This window comes from Hibiscus syriacus, unplaced genomic scaffold (genome assembly GCF_006381635.1).
Source record: "Hibiscus syriacus cultivar Baekdansim isolate YM2019G1 unplaced genomic scaffold, ASM638163v2 tig00005566_pilon, whole genome shotgun sequence".
Classification (NCBI taxonomy): Eukaryota; Viridiplantae; Streptophyta; class Magnoliopsida; order Malvales; family Malvaceae; genus Hibiscus; species Hibiscus syriacus.
In genome coordinates this window covers 97285-120793 of record NW_024062061.1, presented here as the reverse complement: position 1 = coordinate 120793, position 23509 = coordinate 97285, and positions in this window count along the sequence as shown.

The window sequence follows — 23509 nt, the reverse complement described above, 5'->3', positions numbered from 1 at the left end:
CCTTCCAGTGTTTAACATGGTACCTCATAATCGTGAGTTGGTCGTCTTCTGCAATGGTAAGGTAATGGATGCAGCTCGTGAGTGCAAGCATATCCTTCACATACCTGCAATTAAGATTAGACTTCTGGCTCATAAATGACATGACACCTTAGTCTTTGAACGCAGGTCGGAAGGCTATTATCGGCAAGCTTCAAATCAGTATGCGTGAACTCGATCTCCTTATGTCGCTTTAGTAACGGAAGCACCTCCATGGAGTAACTAGCCTGCAATTGAAGCCATATAAGACCCCATTCCACTAACATAAAATCAAATGAAAAACTCACCAGAAATTTAACTAATTTGAAGACTTTCCCCCAATACCTTTGACCAGGAAACAAGGGCACAAGGGGTTCATTGCCCTATACCTTATAATATTATACATAAAAAAGTATGTGATTATGACAGATATTTATATTTTTGTCTTTATCTTTAAAAGAATAATGATAATATTTTTTTGAGTCTTTAAATATTTTTAAGTTATATTTTGATTAATCTAGAATAACTTGGTAAATACAAGTCGATATCTATTTAAAGATAACTCTTAATCATTTAACATTAAATACTCACACACTCTTAATATTTATGGTGTTTGAATTCAAGATATTAAGTAACAACCATCGACAACTATAATAGACTATGATAATAAACTATGACCAACGAAGATTTTAACGGATCTTAAAAGTTTTAAAATCAATAATAAAATAAGAAAGATGGAAACAAATTTTTAAAAAGAATATTAGGGTTTTGGTCAACGTCTCATGAGTGTTCTCATGCAGCTGGCGGCTGTAGTAACGACCGATCTGACGTCAACCCCCCCCCCCCCCCCGGAGAGTTCGGGGTCTTATGCTGTTTCGCCGGGATCTCTTACACCAATGGAAGAAGATGGTTCTCAGCCTGTAAAGCCCACTCAAGATGATATCTCTGTAACACCACGTCCAAAAACCTATGTTGCCACGGTTATTGGATCTGAAAAAGACAATCAGTCGAATAGCTTAGGGTTCTGTGATGAGGATGTAATCATACAAGAAGGAGACTGCTTTGTGGATCGAAGCGGCCCTTACTCAATTATTCACTTCTCCAACCGGGTTCACGACTCGACCGATCATAGTATGAGACAAACGGTTATCGTGAGACTCCTTGGAAAAAATATTGGATATCATGTGCTGTTGTCGAAGCTTAAACTCCTATGGCAACCACATGGTAAGGTCCAATTAATCGATATTGATAACGGATACTTTCTAGTTTGTTTTGAGATTGCAGATGATTACACAAGAGTTTTAACGGAGGGGCCATAGATAGATGGTGTTTGGAAGCTACTTAACGATCCAACCTTGGAGCAGATCGTTTCAACCACTGAAAGCCACCCCTCTCAGGTGGTTGTTTGGGTTAGACTCCCTGGTCTACGATACGGATACTACACAAAGTCGTTGTTCTGGATCTTAGCGGCTGAACTTGGCAAGGTCATCAAAATTGGCTATAACACGAACCTGGGTGAACGTGGGAAGTTCGCTAGATTAGCAGTGGTTGTCGATCTTTCTCAGCCTTTACTCCCGTATATTAGTATTAACGGTTTTGTTCAGATGACTGAGTACGACGGGTTACAAAATATCTACTTCCAGTGTGGAGTGTATGGTCATATGCAGAATACTTCCCTGAAAAAGATGAGGCGGTGTCGACTTCAGACCAATCTGCACAAAATAAACAGAATCCCAATGTAGGACATACGAGATAAGAGAATGAGGATCTTTACCGGCCGTTGATGATGGCAACTAATCATCGCCGCCGACCTCGGGAGAGAACAAACAAGATTATCACGACTGGAGAGGGTGATATGGGAAAACTGATACTCTCAACGATACTCGTTTTGCTGCCCTGGCTATAGTGGATAGGAAGACGGTAGATAGTATCTCAAAACAAAATTGTGGGGGTGCCAAAGAAGTTTTAACCGACCGGGCAGAAGTTACAATAAGAATAAGGACAGGCAACCTATGACAATTCATGCTAATCGAGTGTTTAAAGCAGATGTTGTTCAAACTGGCCATGTAAGTGGTCCAGGAAGTTCGTCAGGCTTTTCTAAAAGTAAGAGTGCCACGGTGGAACAATCTACGGATAATCATATGGAGTTTGATTTGAACCGAGTGGCTAGTCCACATGTTGAACATTTGGTTGCTGGACAGAAGGACCAAATTGTGACTCATGAACCGAATATTTGTGTTGGATCTCATTAGGCCATTACTATTCTCGAACGGACTAAAGATAAACATATCTCGGTTAAGTTTCATGGTGACGGACTTAAGGTTGGGTCGAAGAGCATAAAAGTGAAGAAAAATTTTCAGTACAAACCCCCATCAAGACCCATTTTGGCAGACATGATTAATTCTCCCTTCATCCTCTAACGTGGATGCTACCGGGAACTCATCTTGTTTGCTTCCTGCGGGTCATGTGGCGTCTGGTAAGGAGAATTTGTTTGATCCCCAAGCTGGGGTTCGTGATACATCTTCAGACAATAACGGTGGAGGTCCACCGGCCCCTCAACAGTAATTTTCCTATGGTTGATTGTCTTTTCTGGAATAGTCAAGGGGCCGTAAGCCCAACTTAATATAGGTATTTCAACTAGCTTGTGCATGAACATCATCTGTCCATAGTTGTTTTGATGGAAACGAGGATTAGTGGTTCTAAAGCGGACCATGTGAGGATTACTGTCCTTAATATCTCAAACCACTAATCCCCAAGGCTTTAGTGGGGGCATCTGGCTCCTTTAGCAGGAACACATGAGGATTACTGTCCTTAATATCTCAAACCAGTACATTCACCGCTCGGTTAAAATTAGTAGGCTCGATAAAACTTTATTTATTACTTGTGTGTAGACACCTGTTTTTGTCTGGATCTACAAAAAAATATTATTATTATTATTTGTTATTATTATTATTAACATTACATCACAAATCAGTAGCGCAGTTACAGTTGGAACCCAACCCCAACCAGCCTACTGACATCAAGCCCAATACCCAGCAAACTCGGATCCAGACCCGAGGCCAGGATCCGATCCGACCCAACCCTAAGCAGATTAGAATTTTCACCCTAATCCCCTATCATCAGCAGCCGCCGTCGCCGCAACTGTTCGGTTTCCCTCTGGCGCGTTGACTTCACCGCTCAGTCCTCCCACTGCGTGAGCTACTCCTAAGCCGCCATCGGAGCCGATCATCGCCGTTTTCATCCATAATGACCGAAGGCTGCACCCATCAATCATCAACAGTGAAAAAAATAGAAAATCTCAACAAATCAACAAGAAATCCCAAAGCAATCGGGGTTGTCAATCAAGCCTAAGTATAGGGAAATTATTTCCTATGAAAGACTCTGCCCATTCCGAGCATTAAAGCAAACATGCAAAGAAAGTAAAAAGGGTTCAAAAGTTTCGAGAGGGGGACAGAGAGGGATTCGAAGAAGAGGGAGAGGGGAAAATATTCGGGGAAACCAGAAAAGAAAATATAGTGAGTTTAAGGGAAAATCGAAAGAAAAAAAGAAAAAAAAAAAGAGAGAGAAAAAAATGAAACTCACCTTAGGTGTTGTCGTCGTGGCCTCACTGGAGCTGGAAGAGCCCACCATCGAAGGTAAAACCTCTCCCCTTCTTAGATCTAAGGTTTTCGAGTGTGGGGCTCGTTTTTTTGGGTATTAGGAAGAACGGGTTTGTTCGAAGGACAAGTGAGAGGGAAGACTAAAGGGTGATTCTTGGGGTGGATTCCCACGTCGTCTCCGCCGACTGCGGCGGCCGTGAGCTCTCAAAAGCCTCTTCACGGTGGAGGAGCGAAGAAAGAAATGAGAGAATTCCTGTTTCTCTCTCTCTCTCTCTATTTCGGGCTTTCAAAGAAAAAAATGAGGGGAATGGGGAGGTTAAGCTTGGGTTTGGGGTTTTATTACACGTGGGAAACGATATAGTTTCATCTTCCCCTCTCTCTGTGTTTTTGATGTTTTGGGGGACAATAGCGTGTTTAGTCCCTCTATTTTGTAAATCTCACCTGTTTGTTTTTAATTTATAGGGGCATATTGCAGTTTAGGCCCCCACGTTTGTAATGTCCTATTATTAGTCATTTAATGAAATTTTACCTTATTTTATTTTGAGCACTTATGTTTTAGTATTCATGATTTAGTCATGTTATCATTTGTTTGTTATTTTTGCTAATGTTTGAGTTTGGCTCTGATATCTGTGAATTTTTTATTTTAGTCACTATTATATATATTTTTGTTTAATTATTATTTGACTTGTATTGTTTATGGTTCATTTCATTTCAGTCCCCAATGTTGTTAATGGGTTATTTACATTTCTAGTACCTACAGTATTTAATATTTTTTATTAGAGCTCTGATTTGTTCATAATTATTGTGTAGTCCATTAACTTTATGTTTTAGCTATTTTAGTCCTTTAAGTTTCTATTTTTTCTATTTTGGTCCTTTAACTTTTTGTTTTTGCTATTTAGTCCTTTAAATTTTTGATTTTGCTATTTAGGCCATTGCAGTTTATGTTAATACCAGTTTAGTCCTTTAAATTTCCAAATATGTTTATGTGGTTATTTATATGTGTAATAATTTATTTTTTTGATTTAGTCACTTATGTATGTATAAATATTTCACATGCTATGTATTTTATGTACAACATTAAATGGATAGTTTTTTATGTTGTAAATATTTTTTGATTTTTTATTCTTACAATTATATTTATTCCCATCTTATTTCCTTATTTAGTGATATGGTATTCAAATGCTTTTCAAGAACGTATTTGTAGAACGAGAGTGGAAAGTATCACTTGATCAAAGTGGTACAATCCGATACGACGTTCAAACGAAATGAGACTTGAAATAAATCTATTTTATTTATTAATTAAATATTTTTATGTGAATGATTCAATGTGATTCACATGTTTAAATCAATGAGTACATAATATTCTTTTACGAATGAGAAACGGTTGAGATAGCTTTTCCGGCGATGGATTGCGAATTTCAAGATTTCTTATCAAGTAAAAAGATTTTCTTTTAAATAGTTAATTGGAAGTAAATTAATTAAACTTTAATAATTGGATCATATTTTAATTTTATATTTGGTTTATAATTTTTTCCATTTCGACAACGTGTAAGCGACACATACCAATTTTGGGCACTGTGAGGGTGTTAATCCTTCCCCACACGTAACCGACTCCCAGACCCATCAAATCGAATATATGGTAAATGCATACCATTTTTGTCTTAAAAAATTATTTTTCTTAAAATTATTTTTAAAATACATTTTTAGGTATTCGACCTACCTAACCCAAAGGTCGATGGTGACTCCTTTTCTATTTTATTCAAATCAATTCAAAATCACCAATTTTTTCAAATTAAAGTCATAATTGTTTTTAAAATAATATTTAATTATTTTTCCGAAAAAATAGTTGTGACAGCTTAGCGACTCCGCTGGGGATCTTTTTTTTATAGAGTCATGCTGTAAGTCGCTTACACATTGTCGTTTGGTGGAAATTATGAGTTCGGGTCTTTAGTTAACTTATGATTTGTTTTTTGAAGTTTTAATTGCTTCATTTTTAATTTTCATACTAACATTTGAATTTTATTTTTCAGCTATGTCCAAGTTTTTGTCGAGTTTTTTTTTTAATTTTTGAGTCAAAGGTAGGTACGTTCCTCCTCACACACATCACATACATTTGCATAACATAAGCTCTAGACACGAGTTTCTTTCTAATTAAGTCGGGGTGAATACTTTACTCTCGTAAGAATTTATTCTTCGTATAAGTTCTAGCAAATAACCCATGGGATACATACCTTTTACCTTCGTAGGGATTTATTCCTCTTATGGGTATAAGGCAGTGAATCTCCTCGAATTGAACTCGTTCTATTTGAAACCTGTAATGGGTAAGGATTGAGGGTTTGGCAGCCCAAGGGGCACCAACATCAAGGATAATTCGAGTACCATTTTCTTGTTAGAGTCGAAACCATGCATATAGTGAACCGTAGAACGATCACCATAAGTATAGTCATATCGAACCTCTGTTTGTCAGTAGGCATCCAAAATAGGTGTACACGAAGGAGGAACGACTCTAAACCTTTACCTTTTGTTTTAAGTTAATATAATATATTTATTCTTTTCGAATAACAGCATGCGAACTAGATACCATGTAGTTAGGATTAATTTTGTGAAAAATCATTTTGGGTAGATAGCATGTCCGGGTAGGAGTGTTATTTAATTAAAGCAAGTTCTGGTAGATATCATGATGGTGTAGGTGTTATATTCATCTTTGAATAACATTTTTATCTGTATCGATTGTCTTACTTGTTCTAACTAATTTCTTTTCTTTTGTTTCTGTATACTAACTTATTTCTTCTCTTTTGTTTGTGTCATTTTTGTCATCATTCTTTGCATTGCATAACAAAAAGTGAAAGTGTTGATCCGCAAGGGGACATTCATGAGAAAATCTTCACAAGAAGAGGTAAAAGTTTGCAATAAAGCATTCGTATACACAAACAAGCACCGAGGGCTAAAAGAAGTTCAGAGTACCAAAATGAGACTTGCTCAAAGATAGTGCAGTATTCGAGACAGAAATGATGATCAATTGATCCGAGGAGTAATCTGATAGAAGAGTTTTATCTACGAACATTCCATCGCTAGCCCTCAAGGAGCGACACACTGACTACAACACCATAGGGGCATCAACCGAGTTAGGCTACAGAACGATTGAGGGGTATCATTTTCGAGGAAGAAGATCCGAGACGAAACAACGATCCACTTCAGACTAAACCATCTAAGCGAATACATGTCTGTAAAGTGAAATATCTTGTAATGTGAAGGCTTTTATCTCTGGTGGAAATTTTCTATGGTATTCATCGTTGGGATCAACAATTTTGCATCTGCATCTGCATTTACATTTTTTTATTTTGCATATGTATTTTATTTTTATTCATTTTCACATGCATTGATCAATGGAGAAGTCGATGGAAGTGATCCTGATCACGTGACCAAATTGAGAATAAAAGAAGAAGTTGAAATCAATACGAAGGAAGCTTGTTCGGTTGGTTGTACGGTTGAGCCTTCTAGAATGATATGAGAAAAGAGTCCCCGATCCCTGAGGATTTTTTATGTTGAAGTCGTGTGCAGTTACCACATAGGAAGCTCCAGACATTCCGCTAAAAATTGTAAGGCATTGAAAACTGTAAGGCACTGAAGCGTAAGATCCAGAATCTGATTTATTCAGGGGCATGGGCAATCGAAGATTATTTTGTTTGAACTCGTTTTTTGTTCTGTCTTTAATATGTGCTTAAATATTTTTAATCTTAATGATTGAATTTATGCTGCCTTCTAAGGTGAATAATTAAACAAATTTTAATCTTGAGTTCTTTGAATATCAAATGAATTACGGATTCTCTTAGTTCTTTAAGAATTATAGATTTTTGACATATGACAAGATTAGACCTTTCTTATCATGTCTAAAACCAAAAATAAAATCTCTCGATTCTTTTACCCAAAATAATTCATGGTCATTACCAAAAGACCAAATTTTGACATTATCCATCTTTGATACTTTGAAATATTACCTTTATCTTTTTTTGAGACCCAAAAGTCATACTCATACTTTTCGTTGAGTCAATAAGGTCACTATCGTCTTCTTAGACGCAAAACCAACATATTTTTACCCATAAAACCTAAAGGACATTGAGTACAAGATGTTCACTTGAACATGAACCTTCTTCTGAGAAGACAACGTGGAACATCTCGCATCAAATTTTTAAAGATGAACCTGAACATAGAGACATGCTGAGAGCGAGAAGCAGAAAAAAAGAAAATTAATATCAAATAATTCTATCATACATTAATTACTGTTGAAAACATTTTGATGTTTCGATATAACAAATTAAGTTAAATGAATTTTAAGATTTTACAAAAGGTTTTCTAAAGTATATTTGATATAATTATTCGAATATCAAAATATTACTCCAAGTCTTTCAAAGTTCATTTTAATCCTTACTAAAGTGTAAAAATATGTTAAACAAATTTACATAGTATTTCGAGCCTTAATCGAGTCAAAAATCATTTCTTAATTAAAATCAAACCAAAATGGGCAGATTTCCCAAAGGGTACCGATTCTCCCCAAGGGGGTACCAATTCCCCCTGTTTAACGGTAGAAATATTTGAATTTTACACTAAGGGAATCGATTCCCTATGAGGGGGTACCGATTCCCCCCACGCTCCAAGTAGTTTTATTAATTGTTTTCACACTTAAACTGCTCCATTTACTCTACTAATTATCCCCAACGTTCAGAATCAATTGAAGGAGTATTTAAACAAGCTTAGAAGCCATTGATCAAAAACAAGAAACAACAATCAACAAGAATCAAGAGAGAATCAAAGAGAAAGCATCAAACCTCAAGTTTGAGCATTTTCAATCCTATTTCATTCAATATTCATTTTTGCTTTTAAGAACGCTTATTGTGCTCAATTGTATTACTCTTGAGTGTTCTTTCTTTGTTCTATAATTGTGCAAACATCTTGCCTTGTAAGGATTTTCTTGTAAGTTTGCAAAATTTGTATTGTTCTATTTGGGAGATAGTGTTCTCAATAATTTGGGGTATAATTCTTGAGGGATTTGTAAGGTTACTCTTTGTCCTCAAAAGAAAGACAAATTAGTGAATTTGTAGAAAATCCTTAGTGTGGATAGCTAAGGTAGTGGACGTAGACTTTGGTTTAGAAAGTTGAACCACTCTAAATCACTGTGCAAATATTTTTAATTTTCTGCAAAAGCTTCCACCGAAATTTTTCTTGCCAATTCACCCCCTTTTGTCCTATTCCATCGATCGATTAACTCAACAATTAGTATCATAGCCTCACTCATTTGAAGGTTTAATCACCTCTTGAGTCGATTCGGGATATTCAAGTCATCAATGGTCGGTGCTTCAAACTCTGACTTCGTTCTCGATTCAATGCCTGTCAACAAGCCTCCTTTCTTCAATGGAGCTAACTATACTTATTGGAAGAATAGAATGATGTATTTCATTCAAGCAAGTGACATGGGAGCATGGAATGTTATAGAAGATGGATACATCAAACCATCCACTCATCCAAGATTGTGGAGTGAAGGAGAGACAATAATATTCCAGCTCAACTCCAAAGCCATCCATATCATTTTTTGTGCTCTTGGACTGGATGAATACGAGAGAGTTTCATCTTATAAAATCGCCAAGGAGATATGGGACAAACTACAAGTCACTCATTAAGGGACAAACGAGGTAAAAGAATCTAAATTTAGTATTCTAACTCATAGCTATAAAAATTTCAGGATGAAACCGGATGAAGATGTCAAAGCTATGACAGATAGATTCTCCACAATTGTCAATAGTCTCAAATCATATGGAGAAATTATTCCAAATGACAAGCTTGTAAGGAAGTTAGTTTACTCTCTTCCAAAAGCTTGGCAATCAAAGAAGATGACGATCATCGAGTCTAAGAACTTAAAATCCTTGACCCTCGATGAACTTATTGGCTCTCTTATCACACATGAAATGATGCTTAAAGAATAGGAAGACCTTGAGAAAAGAGACGAGCCAAAGAAGGAGACGAAAAAAAAGAAGAACATGGGAGTTGCTCTCAAGTCAACAAAAAATGAGAGTGATTCAGATGGAGATGATGATGGCGAGGAAATGACATTGTTTGCCAAACGGTTCAGAAAAATTATGAGGCCAAACCGAGGAAGAAAGTTCAAATGAAATGAAGGCTTTAAGAATGAACCAAAAGAGAAGGACCTGATAATTTGCTATGAATGCAAAAAACCAGGGCATGTCAAATATGATTGCCCACAATTGAAGAGAAAGGGTCAATCAAAGATTAAACACAAGGCTCACGTGGCTACATGGAGCGATAAAGAAGGTTCCGATGAAGAGGAACATGAAGTAGCAAACTTGTGCTTGATGGCATTCATGGAAGATTCTAAGGTAACCTCTAACTCATTCGATTCAGATGAATTATCTTATGATGAGTTATTAGAGGAATATAATGGGTTGGCTTCAGATTATGAGAAATTGTTTTTAAAATATAAAAATGATATTTCAAAATTGAAAAATGAAAATAATCACATATCCAAGACCAACAATGATCTTGAAAGTAAAATAAAAAATTTGCAAATCAAACTAGAAGAATTTGAAAAGAAAAATTCTGATTTGCATAATTTACTTTCAAAGGTCAATGATGTTCATCAAAAGAAAATTGATGATCTTAAAGCTTCTTTTGATAAAGTTGGAACAAAACATTTTGAAAATGGAGAAAATTCAAAATCCAACTTTGTTAGAAAATTTTTAAAAAACTACAATCATAGAGGTCCCCGAAGAACCTCTAATGGAAAAATCGTTAAGAGTATATGGGTTCCTAAAGAAATCATTACTACTAAAGATAAGGATATTCTACACAAATGGATACATAAGGGGACCAGGATTTTGAAAACTAATGAATATGGACCCAAAAAAATTTGGGTACCAAAAATAAAAAAAATTAATCTATGTTTGTAGGAAAAGGAGCATTGCTACAAGGCACGAGAAACAAATTCAAACTCATGGTACCTTGATAGTGGATGCTCAAGACACATGACCAGATACAAAAGCCAGTTCATAGAGCTCAATGCCAAAAATGAAGGAGATGGTGATAACTCAAAAGGTCACATTGAAGGTATAGGCACTATAGGTAATACATCTTCCATACAAATTAAAAATGTTTTATATGTGAATGGATTAAAGCATAATCTATTAAGTATTAGTTAATTGTGTGATAAAGGATTCAATGTCCTGTTTGATATTAATGGTTGTAAAGTCATTGACATTGCATCTAATTGGATTATGCTTGTTGGTTATAAAATAGGAAACATTTTACATGGTGCATTTAGATTCTATAGATATGACTAATTTATGCCTAGTTGCTAAGGATGAGCATAATGGTTATGGCATAGGAGACTAGGACATGCTAGTATGAGTGTGTTGTAACGGTTAATTCAAGGAGATTTAGTTTGAGGGTTGCCTAAACTAAAATTTGATAATGATAAAATATGTGATGCTTGTGCTAAAAGAAAACAAAAGTGAGTTTCTTTTAAATCCATTAACGACGTATCCACTAGTAGAGTATTACAATTGATCCATTTAGATCTTTTTGGGTTTAGAACTACTAGCTTAGGTGGAAAATAATATGCATTTGTATTGGTAGATGACTATTCTAGATATACTTGGGTTCTATTCTTAAGTACTAAAGATGAAGCATTAGAAAAATTCATCACGTTTTCAAAAGTAATCCAAAATGAAAAAGGTTACTCTATAACTAGTGTTAGGAGTGATCATGAAACTGAATTTGAAAATCTTGGATTTACTAAATTTTGTAATTCTAATGGTATTAGCCACATTTTTTCAGCACCTATAACCCCTCAACAAAATGGAGTTGTTGAGAGGAAAATTGAACTTTAGAAGAAATGGCTAGAACCATGCTTTGTGAAAACAATTTGCCAAAATATTTTTTGGGCGGAAGCCACAAATACCGCTTGTTATGTTATTAATCGAGTAATGATTAGGCCTATTTTGAAGAAAACTCCATATGAGCTTTTTAAAAATAAAAAGCCTAACATTAGTTATTTTCATCATTTTGGATGTAAATGTTTTGTTTTAAACAACGTGTAACACCCTCAACCCATACTCGACCCGGATACGAGTCCAGGATGTCGCATTGACTATACAAAATAATATTCTTTTAAAAAAAATGATAAAACATTTGAACTTATATTATTAAAATACAATAATATACATATGTTAATACAAGTTTATCAAAATACTCAAAGCATACACAACTTGACTCTTTGATTACATGCCAACATTCATTTACATAACAAAAGGACCTACTGATCAAGTTGCCTCTGATCTGATAGTTGTAGGAGTAATGTTGTCCAGTTGCTTAACCTATCTCGTCTACTTTCTCGGATCCTACGTGTGAAACACTCACACGCTAAGTCATCGACTTAGTGAGGCAATATAATAATAATAAGAAAATATCATGAGAATGCCAAAATGAAATGAAGTGCAATAAACATATGCATTTAATATGTATAATGTCCATAACCATGTTTCCTACACATAGACTCATCACATTAACACTCATAAGTTCATATTAATCAGTTCACTAGCCCATGATACCATACTGAGAACCTAAGGTATGCGAGTACTATGAGGTTGTGCACTATGCTGTCACCACAGCTCGTATAAATGCACCGAAGTGCCATGTAGAATTGCACCGTAGTGCCATATAAGATTGTCCCTAAGGACCACGTAAAAAATTCCTAACGAATCATATACATATGCCAATGATCAAGTACGTGTCTCAAAAGACCTCACACATGTTCCAAAGAATACATATATATCCCGAAAGACCGCGTAGACCCTTTACTCTTGGCATGCCAAATATACCTATAGTTCTCATTTACACAACATGAGCTTTTCTCAAATTACATAGTATATCACATAGACATATCATTTACTTACCTTCATCACATGAATCATATAACTTTGCATACATATTTATTTAAAACATGTTACACAATGCACATAGTATGAATTCATATCATTCTTCACAATATGAAATGAATCATGCATCAATGTATTGAATCTAGACTTATCACAAGTCTAGAACTGACTATATCGCTTAATCATGTTATGCATATGCACTCACCTATATTTCTTTGATTTTCCCTCGATCGATCCTACTGGGCAACTGTTCTGGAACTTGTTTAGGCTCTGAATCTATATAAATAAAATTTTCAAACTAATTATCAGATGCCTAAACCTTGTAATTAACTTCTAATAGCTTAAATAGATTTAAGGAATTAATGTTTCATTTTTTTCTTTTAGGGGGGTATCGGTACCCCTATGGGGGAATCGGTACCCCTATAACATTCTATAATTTTTTTGTCAAGGGGGTATCGGTACCCCTCTGGGGGGAATCGGTACCCCCATAACATTATGGAATTTCTCGTTTGAGAGGGTATCGATACCTATTGAATGGGTACTGATACACCTAGCCCATAATTCATGTTTTAAGCTCGAAAATCACTTAGTAATCCTCTCAACACTACATAATCCACCTCATTTTATATCCCTAACTTGCATCCACTTACTTAAACTAATTATTATCCATTCAATACCTCTAAAACTTAGAAATCCAATTCTCCATATAGAATTTAAGAATCTCACTCAAAATCCAACATTTTCTTAATCTAATTCTAACACTTCCTATTCTTTAATTAGCTTGATGACAAGTCATATCCAACTTTCTATTCTTATTATGAACCCTATTCCAAAATTTCACTTTTCTACTTTCTTTCTTTAATCCTTCCTAACTCCATCATCTTTTGATTTTAAGATAACCTAAGCTTTCCTTAAGCTTAGTTATCATCTAATGATCAATAAGCAACCTTAAATTCATCAAGAATTTAATCAACAAGAAAACTTACCTTTAGCTTGGCTTCACGGTGGAGAAGAAGAATGAAGAAGAAGAGAAATCTGGAACTTTGGTCTTTCTCACTGGCTTCCACGTGGGTATAAATATCATCCACTAAGATTTAATTATTTTCCTTGCCAAAAGACTCATTTTCCCCTTTAATTCCCCCTTCTTTGCTAATTGATCCTACACCAAACATTTCAATCAATTCTTTGAACCTTTTAATTTATCCAATTTAGTCACTGAATTTTTAAATCTCACAATTTAACCACTAACCCGGTATGGAGGATGTTACAAATCTCACTCCCTCAAGAAAATTCATCCTCGAATTTTCATTGCACGAACAAATGGGGGTATTGAAATCGCGTATCCTCTTCATGTTCCCACGTTGCTTCATCTACTTTATGATTTCTCTAAAGAACTTTGACCAAGGGAACCATTTTATTTCTCAATTGTTTAACTTCGTGAGACAATATTTGTATTGGTTCCTCTTTATAGGTCAAATCAGGTTGAACTTCTACTTGTTCTGGTGCAATGATATGAGAGGGATCAGACCTATATCTTCGTAACATGGATACATGAAAGACGTTATGGATTTTCTCCATTTCTGGTGGCAAAGATAACTGATATGCCACTGGTCCTATTCTTTTAAGAACTTCATATGGTCCGATGAATCTAGGACTTAGCTTTTCTTTCCGATCAAATCGTAATACTTTCTTTCAAGGAGATACCTTCAGAAACACTTTATCCCCAACTTCAAATTCAATCTCTTTTCTTTTATGGTCAGAATAGGACTTTTGCCGATCAAATGCCACTTTAAGATTATGTTGAATTTCCTGAACTTTCTCTTCCACATCTTAAATTAAATCTAGACCAAACATACGTCAATATTTAAGCTCATACCAGTTCAATGGTGTACGACATTTTCTCCAATATAATGCCTCATAGGGTGCCATCTTAATACTGGACTAATAACTATTGTTGTAAGCGAAATCTGCCAGTGGTAAGTATTTCTCCCATGACCCTTTGAACTCCATAACACATGATTTCAACATATCTTCCAAGATCTGAATAGTCCTCTCTGATTGTCCGTCCGTCTAGGGTGAAAGGTTGTGCTAAAATTTAAACGAGTCCCCAACGCTCCATGCAATGATTTCAAGAATCTTCAGGTGAATCGAGGGTCTCGATCAGAAACTATAGAAACATGCACTCCATGCAATCTAATAATTTCTCTAATATACATTTCTGCATATTTTTCCATAGAAAAATAAGTTATGACAAGAAGGAAATGTGCTTACTTGGTTAACCGATCAACAATTACCTAAATTGAATTTCTTTTGTTTGGAGTTAGAGGTAACCCTGAAACAAAATCCATTATCACATTTTCCCACTTCCATTACGGAATGAAAAGTGGTTGCAATAATCCAAACGGAACTTGATGTTCAGCTTTAACTTGTTGACATATTAATCACTTGGACACAAATTCTGTGATGCTTCGTTTCATCCCTGGCCACCAATAATCCAAAAGTGGTTGCATACATGTATGTCGTTATCATTCATATCTCTTATCTCATGTTCCTATGATCTCTTATGTCCATATCATATAACATATACCATAACCAATTGCACATATACATATCATGTCGTGTACACTATATATATACTATCATAAAACACGTACACCCAAGCAATTATATTATCATCTTCATTTCTTTCTTATTTTATCACTATCATTGATTCCTTTCATCATATGGTCTTATAAGTTACCATTTGTACAATCAATATCACCCATGAAATTCCACAAGGAAATAAACATATTATCATATCATTTTATTAATATTATTTATTTAATAGCCTATGATACTCATGTGAGAACTAAAGATATGCGAGTACATAGAGGTTGTGCACTAATGCTGTCACCACAGCTCATATAATTGCACCGAAGTGCCACATATAATTGCACCGGAGTGCCGCGTAGAATTGCACCGTAGTGCCATATAATAATTGCACCGGAGTGCCGCGTAGAATTGCACCGTAGTGCCATATAATAATGTCCATAAGGACCACATATCATTCCTTAAGAATCATATACATATACTAGGGATCAAGTATGTGTCTCACCAGACTTCACACATGTTCCAAAGAATACATATATGTCCCGAAGGACCACATATCATTCCTTAAGAATCATATACATATGCCAAGGATCAAGTATGTGTCTCACCAGACTTCACACATGTTCCAAAGAATACATATATGTCCCGAAGGACCACATAGACCCTCGACTCTTGGCATGCCAACTATACCCCTAGCTCTCATGACACATAACATGGGCGTTATCTTTTATATCCTTTTACATATTCATGTAACCATATCATATATTCATATAAGCTCATGGTTTCCTTCACATATACATGTAATCACGTAGTTCATATCCATTCTCATATGAGTTCATATTCATATAAACATAAGATTCACTTTCACATATCACATATACTTTCTCTTTTATATAACTCATGTCTTGTGATCATGTAAACACGTATCACATAAAATAACATGTCAAACATATCACACAACTGATATAATATTCTCATATATTCATGTAATTCAGTATCACATATCATATGAATCATATAAATCATGTCACATATACTCATGCATACATAAAATTCACAAATCAAATAACATTTTAAGAGTTACTTATTACCATAGTAACTCCGTCACTGGCTCATTGCAAGCCAATGCTTATTCGATAACATAAGTACAATGAAATTGCACTCACCTGGCCTCACTAGTCCATTCCAATATCTTATCTTCCCTTTTTATCGATATTACTTGTCAATGATTCCGGAACTCGTTTAGGCTCTGAATCTACATAATTATACATTTTAAGACAATTATTAGATACCTACACCTTGTAATTTGATACTAGCAACTTAAACGAACTTATTAAACCAATATTTACAATTTTTCCTTTAGGGGGAATCGGTTCCCTCCTGTGGGGGTATCGGTTCCCCCTTGACATTTTGGAATTCTGTCGTTTGAGAGGGTATCGGTACCCCTTTGAATGGGTACCGATTCCCCCTAACCCAGAAATCATTTTTCAGCACGAAAATTACTTCATTTCCTCTCAAACACTCCATATATCATCCCCTTTTTCATTCTTAACTCTAGTACACATACTTAAACCAATCTATATTCATTTATTTCATCTTAAACCTCAAAATCCTTTCTTCCATATGTAATTCAATAATTACATCAATTCTGCAATATGTTTCAAATCTAATTCTATTACTCCAAATCTCTTAATTTAACTATTAACAAGTCAAATTCAACTTAAAATTCAACTTATCAACTTTATTTCAAGATTTCATTCAAAAACTCAAAATCTTTAATCTCTCCTAATTCCACCATCCTTTGTTTTTAAGATGATTTAAGCTTTCCTTAAGCTTAGTTATCATCTAATAATCAAAACCCAACCTTAAAATCAACAATTCATTTATAAACAAAGAAACTTACCTTTGGCTCTTGGCTTCCACGTGAAGAAGAAGAAGAAAGGAGAAGAGAACTCTGGAGAATTCTCTCCCTTTCCACGTGTATATAATTCCATTTTTAATTCCTTAAATGATCAAATGACCATTTTACCCTTTATTTCCTTTAATAATTACTAAATAACCTTCATCATATATATCCAATAATCATTGAACTATTTCATTCTTCTACTTTAGTCATCAAATTCTGAAACTTTACAAATTGGTCACTAACCCATAATTTGGGATGTTACAAATCTCCCCTCCTTTTAAAAAAATTCGTCCTCGAATTTTCACTGCACATCCTAAGAAGGACATATCTTCTAACGTTCTCATGTTGCTTTCTGAACTTAATCTTTTGTATCATCTTTAATAACTTGGTTCTTATCTTTCCAATTATTCGACTACCTTTTTACTTTATATCTCCTATCATGCCACTTATCAGATAGACAATAACATTAATTCTTATTACTCAAACTCATAAATCAATCAAATTCCTTGTCAATCTTCAATTGTCTTTCAAGAATCACCAAACTTTTATTTCATCCTTACTTGACTGACTCCAAAACTTCCTTAATACATATAAATCTTTATTCATTTCTCTGACTACATTCACTTGACCAAGAAACATAACCTTAAATCTTCATCATAACTGATTAAACATACACTTTGCATAACTAAAAAATTTCTCATATTACCTGACATACCTTTCTTACTTCTGGTTAAACTTATAACCTATATCTCAACATAATCTTTATCACATCTAATTCTTTAAACTTCATCCTTTTATTTTCTTCATAACTCAAAATCTTCTTATACACCAATCATATCTTTCTTTCATGTTCACATACTCTTTTCCTATCACTTAAACTCATCTCTGATTATCAATCTTTATTATATCCTTATAACTTTACTAATCACTTCACTTATACAGAACCTCATTCTTATCGTATCTTGCTTGTATTTTCTTCCATCAAAATTTTATTTAAAACACATAAATATCTATCTCCTTGCCTATATCATATCTATATGATCAAAATACACAACCACATCCAGATTCATATCTCATTTGATTAACTTACTTTATGTTTCCTTCAAATCTGATAATTCTAACATCCATGCCACTATAGCTAATTAATAGCAACTTTTCAATCTAGGGCGTAAGCCCTGATCAAATTAATCATACACATCATTTCAGTTAAAATCAACCCAGTGTAATTCACTTATTGAACCCATACTCTCATTCATATACAGTATTATGCCTTATCTCCTTTATTACCTTTCATTTCAATGATTAAAATACATAACCATATCTCAATCCACACCATACATAATTATCTTACCCTGAAATCATCTTCAAATCCTTTAACTTTAATACACTACTATCTTATAACTCTGTTAGTCAACATCGATTCTTCCAATCTAAAACATAAACCTTCATCAAACCATTCATATACATTCTTTGCAGTCAGAATTATTTCAACAATAGTTTACTCAACTAATCAAATAAACATTCAATCTCATACACCATGTCACTTTCATTATTCAAGCTTAATATTCTAACTTTCTTTATTTATAAACTGATCATTGATGTACCCATACTTAAACTCTTCTTATCAATCCTTAGTTTTACTCAAACATTCGAATCCTCACTTCCTTCACTCTATCACTTTACTATAATCACAGTATACAACTGTATCCAGATTCACTTCATATTTGGTTATCATAACCTACCATATCTTGAAATCTTGTAATTTCAATACATTCCGTCCCATAATCTTGTTAGCCCACGCTAATTCTTTCCATCTTAAATACAAAAATAGTATCTACCTCACTTGATACATTTAAAATACTTCTTATCCTTCACATTATTTAATTCTAGCAAAACACTTAATCTATTCCTTGATCTTTATCCATTTATCCTTTTATAATCCGCATTATCTTATACATAACTAAACCATATCATGTTCTTTATACTCCCATGCTCTTTTATATCACATATATTTATCCTTAACTATCACTCCTTATCTTTATTACTTTGATAGTCAACTTTACTCGCACAAAACCTTATTCTTTACCATTCTTATACTTATGTTTTCTCCACTTGTTTTAAAAAATCACCAGATTTCAATACTCATCTAATCCATTTAAAATACTTTTTCTGCTTCGATTTACATAACTTCTAAAAGAGCTTTTAACCAAATTCACAAGGGTTGTCTTTAACCCTGACTTATCCTCAATTAACTCTTTGTTTAATCTTTCAAGATCAAACCTACGGTTGGAGTCTGTCGAACTCTCATCTGATTAGATTCTCTGACAGAGAATACAACTAATTCATGTCTGGTTTAAAGTTGAACCAGAATCTCTACCTTTCTTTGATGGTGCTAAAATTCTATGAAGCACTAATTCTCTTAATCATCTGAGATTTTATTTCTCCAAACTTTTCGTTCTGAGCTTTTTCTCTTTAAAGCTTTAACACAATTAACCATTTCTTGAAACGATAACAAATTCAAAACCAGTAACACTCTTTTAATTTATGGCGCAAGTCCTAACAACAAATAACATGTATCATTTTCAGTAGGAATTAACTCAGCAGCAATTCTGCTTAGCTTAATAAACTTATAATCATACTTATACAAGGTGTAATTCCCTTGTTTCAAGCTCGTGTATTCCAGTTTCATCTGTCTTATAAACTGGTCATCAATACACTTATTCTTGAACTCTTATACAATTCTAATCACATCATTTAATCTTTTAACTTTCTTATGGTGACAATTGTCCACCATACTCTAACTTACCAAAGTAGTAACAAAACTACTCAATTCAACATCTCCAGTTTGAAGAAATGAAAACCTTCTATCATATCATTCAACCAAAGGTCTATAACAATAGAACCTTCCTCAAATCCACCCTTGAACTTGGGTGCTCGCAACTTTATCAACTAATTTGATACATTCATTCTATGAGTTAAAGAAGTATAAATTGAAAACACATCAGAACATTCTTCAACATGAAGAATAATTTTCCAAATTTTATACAGGCATTTCCTGAGGTGTTCGCTCTTCTCCCTGCCTGGCCAGGGCATGTGAATGCTATTACCTTCAGGTTTATTACCTTTCACTTCTTTCAAAGCTCTTATTATCATACTTCTATTATCACATAATAATCTATTTTTTATTAGCAAGACATCATACTCCTTACACTATCAGATCAGAATTTTTCACTTTGAGTTGGCATGTACACTTTTTAAAACACTTCTGACTTCGATTTAAGCCTAGAATCGGCCGTAGCTCTGATACCATTAAATGTAACACCCCAACTCGTATCCGACCCGGATACGAATCCGAGGTGTCACATTGACTTTTAAAAACATGTACTTGTATAAAATAGTGAGTAATTTAAAACTTTTATAACATATAAATAACTAATTTACATAAAAGACACTTTCATTATTACAAAACCAATCAGAGCATGTATCTTTCACTTATTATTTACATATAACTATTCGAAACATTTATAAAAAGGTTCATAGCTTAAACAATAGATTCTTTTGAAAACATGCCAACTAGAACTTTATATACTAAAATACCTATTATTCACATCTTTTCTGATCTGACCTTTAGTAAGAAGAACTGACCTGTCTTGCTCCACATTGCTCTTTACTCTTCTCGAAACCTACGTGTAAATCACTTACACGCTAAGTCAAAGACTTAGTAAGGCATATAAACATATAAGGTAAACGGTAACTAATAATCATACCTAAACAATTACTACTATCATTTCATACCACTCAACTTTTACATGTAACAAATATATGCATACATGTATGTCGTTATCATTCATATCTCTTATCTCATGTTCCTATGATCTCTTATGTCCATATCATATAACATATACCATAACCAATTGCACATATACATATCATGTCGTGTACACTATATATATACTATCATAAAACAAGTACACCCGAGCAATTATATTATCATCTTCATTTCTTTCTTATTTTATCACTATCATTGATTCCTTTCATCATATGGTCTTATAAGTTACCATTTGTACAATCAATATCACCCATGAAATTCCACAAGGAAACAAACATATTATCATATCATTTTATTAATATTATTTATTTAATAGCCCATGATACTCATGTGAGAACTAAAGATATGCGAGTACATAGAGGTTGTGCACTAATGCTGTCACCACAGCTCATATAATTGCACCGAAGTGCCACATATAATTGCACCGGAGTGCCGCGTAGAATTGCATTGTAGTGCCATATAATAATTGCACCGGAGTGCCTCGTAGAATTGCACCGTAGTGCCATATAATAATGTCCATAAGGACCACATATCATTCATTAAGAATCATATACATATACTAGGGATCAAGTATGTGTCTCACCAGACTTCACACATGTTCCAAAGAATACATATATGTCCCGAAGGACCACATATCATTCCTTAAGAATCATATACATATGCCAAGGATCAAGTATGTGTCTCACCAGACTTCACACATGTTCCAAGGAATACATATATGTCCTGAAGGACCACATAGACCCTCGACTCTTGGCATGCCAACTATACCCCTAGCTCTCATGACACATAACATGGGCGTTATCTTTTATATCCTTTTACATATTCATGTAACCATATCATATATTCATATAAGCTCATGGTTTCCTTCACATATACATGTAATCACGTAGTTCATATCCATTCTCATATGAGTTCATATTCATATAAACATAAGATTGACTTTCACATATCACATATACTTTCTCTTTTATATAACTCATGTCTTGTGATCATGTAAACACGTATCACATAAAATAACATGTCAAACATATCACACAACTGATATAATATTCTCATATATTCATGTAATTCAGTATCACATATCATATGAATCATATAAATCATGTCACATATACTCATGCATACATAAAATTCACAAATCAAATAACATTTTAAGAGTTACTTATTACCATAGTAACTTCGTCACTGGCTCATTGCAAGCCAATGCTTATTCGATAACATAAGTACAATGAAATTGCACTCACCTGGCCTCACTAGTCCATTCCAATCTCTTATCTTACCTTTTTATCGATATTATTTGTCAATGATTCCGGAACTAGTTTAGGCTCTGAATCTACATAATTATACATTTTAAGACAATTATTAGATACCTACACCTTGTAATTTGATACTAGCAACTTAAACGAACTTATTAAACCAATATTTATAATTTTTTTAGGGGGAATCGGTTCCCCCCTGTGGGGGTATCGGTTCCCCCTTGACATTTTGGAATTCGGTCGTTTGAGAGGGTATCGGTACCCCTTTGAATGGGTACCGATTCCCCCTAACCCAAAAATCATTTTTCAGCACAAAAATTACTTCATTTCCTCTCAAACACTCCATATATCATCCCCTTTTTCATTCTTAACTCTAGTACACATACTTAAACCAATCTATATTCATTTATTTCATCTTAAACCTCAAAATCCTATCTTCCATATGTAATTCAATAATTACATCAATTCTGCAATATGTTTCAAATCCAATTCTATTACTCCAAATCTCTTAATTTAACTATTGACAAGTCAAATTCAACTTAAAATTCAACTTATCAACTTTATTTCAAGATTTCATTCAAAAACTCAAAATCTTTAATCTCTCCTAATTCCACCATCCTTTATTTTTAAGATGATTTAAGCTTTCCTTAAGCTTAGTTATCATCTAATAATCAAAACCCAACCTTAAAATCAACAATTCATTTATAAACAAAGAAACTTACCTTTGGCTCTTGGCTTCCACGTGAAGAAGAAGAAGAAAGGAGAAGAGAACTCTGGAGAATTCTCTCCCTTTCCACGTGTATATAATTCCATTTTTAATTCCTTAAATGATCAAATGACCATTTTACCCTTTATTTCCTTTAATAATTACTAAATAACCTTCATCATATATATATCCAATAATCATTGAACTATTTCATTCTTCTAGTTTAGTCATCAAATTCTGAAACTTTACAAATTGGTCACTAACCCATAATTTGGGATGTTACATTGTAATTCTCTAATTTGATCCAACCATGCTGGTTTAAGCTTTAACTCTGCACATAAACCACCATCTCGAGTCAAAGATAACCTTGCATCTATTGCTCGTAAAGGTACAAACGTTTTTCTACTCAAAGCATCTGCTACCACGTTAGCCTTTCTGGAATGATAGTAAATTATTATATCATAATCTCTCAAAAACTCAACTCATCTCCTTTGTCTCAAATTAAGCTCTTTTTAAGTCAGCAGGTATTTCAATCTCTTATGATCCGTATACAAGTAACATCACTCTCCATACAGATAATGACGCCAAATCTTAAGAGCGAACACCACTGCAGCCATTTCTAAATCATGGGTGGGGTAATTCTTTTCATATGGTTTCAACTGTC